This window comes from Octopus bimaculoides, chromosome 1, assembly GCF_001194135.2.
Source record: "Octopus bimaculoides isolate UCB-OBI-ISO-001 chromosome 1, ASM119413v2, whole genome shotgun sequence".
Taxonomy (NCBI): domain Eukaryota; kingdom Metazoa; phylum Mollusca; class Cephalopoda; order Octopoda; family Octopodidae; genus Octopus; species Octopus bimaculoides.
Window position 1 is genome coordinate 184,872,119 of NC_068981.1, and position 1,529 is coordinate 184,873,647.

Here is a 1,529-nt window from a genome sequence, read left to right on the forward strand (position 1 = left end):
ATATATATATATATATATATATATATATATATATATATATATATATACATATATATATATACATATATTTACATATTCATTATATATATATATATACATATACACACACACACATATATATATGTACATACATACACACATATATACATAAATACACACATACATACATACATACATATAGATATATATGCCTCCTTGGTGTTGTGTGCATTTATATATTTCATAAACTTCTTATCTATATGCACAAACACATATGCAGCACACTGACGCATACACACATGTACACATAGATGCGAATATGTGTGTGTGTGTGTGTGTGTGTATCTTTGTATGCTCATAGATAAACATAGATGTTTATATACGAAAAGTATATTGATAGATGAGCAGAAAATGCGAATTAGAGAGAGAGAGAGGGAAAGAGAAAATGAAAGAGAGAGAGAGAGAGAGAGAGAGAGAGAGAGAGAGAGAGAGAGAGAGAGAGAGAGAGAGAGAGAGAGAGAGAGAGAGAGAGAGAGAGAGAGAGAGAGAGAATAAGGATTTTGATAATAAATTTCGATATAGATAGTTCAATATATTCAGAAGCACATGAGTGTAGTGTGTCATTTTCATTCTTCCAATCAGAACTTGGTAGTGTTTGAGACATTTTCGTCAATGGAGTCACTGATATGTATGTATGTATGTATGTATGTATGTATGTATGTATGTATGTATGTATGTATGTATGTATGCATGTCTGTGTATGTGTGCGTGTGTGTGTGTGTGTGTGAATGTATCTATGTATGCATGTGTGTGTACCTGTGTGCATTGCTCGACTTGGGGCTATTGTAGAAGATACTTGTTTAAGGCGCTGTGTAGTAGGACTGAACCTAAGACCACGTGGTTGCAAAGCGAGCTTCTTTACCACACAGCCTTTTATACACACACACACGCGCGCGCGCACACGCACATTCCTGGCCTGCTGCGATGATAGCGGATCTCCGTCGTTCGACACCGAGCATTCAGTTGATCGATTAACCAAAGTGATTGAGTATTACAGAGTATTACGCAGATACATGTATCGTGAATGTAATTAACAGGAAAGAATCAGTGTATGTGGCAAAGTTGTCCCTATTGAATTACAGGTACCATAATCTTAATGAGAAGCATTAAGGAAAACTTTCTAAAGAAGTCTGCTTCTCAACCACATGAGTCTGGGTTCCTCTCCACTGCGTGCACCTTGGGCAAGTGTTTTCTATTGTAACCTGGGACCGACCAAAGCTGAGTGAATGGACTTCATAGACGGAAACTGAAAGAAGCCCGTTGTATATATACGGCCATATCACTTTGAAAACACCGGTTCTCGTCCGATCACCGAAGTTAAGCAACGTCGAGCCTAGTGAGTACTTAGATGGGTGACCGCTTGGGAAACCTAGGTGCTGTAAGAGTCACACACTTAAATGGCGGTGCGTCAGCATGGCCACAGCTCATGAGCTGAAAGTAGATAAAATGAAAAATGAAAAAAATGATATATATATATATATATATATATA

General features: G+C 37.3%; 1 non-coding gene across 1 annotated transcript; it reads left to right on the plus strand.

Annotated features, from left to right (window-relative positions):
- The first annotated feature begins 1,305 nt into the window (after positions 1-1,305).
- LOC128250194 (5S ribosomal RNA) lies at positions 1,306-1,424 on the plus strand. The gene has a single exon (XR_008266293.1). It is a non-coding gene; the product is annotated as a 5S ribosomal RNA (ribosomal RNA).
- Positions 1,425-1,529: the final 105 nt, after the last annotated feature.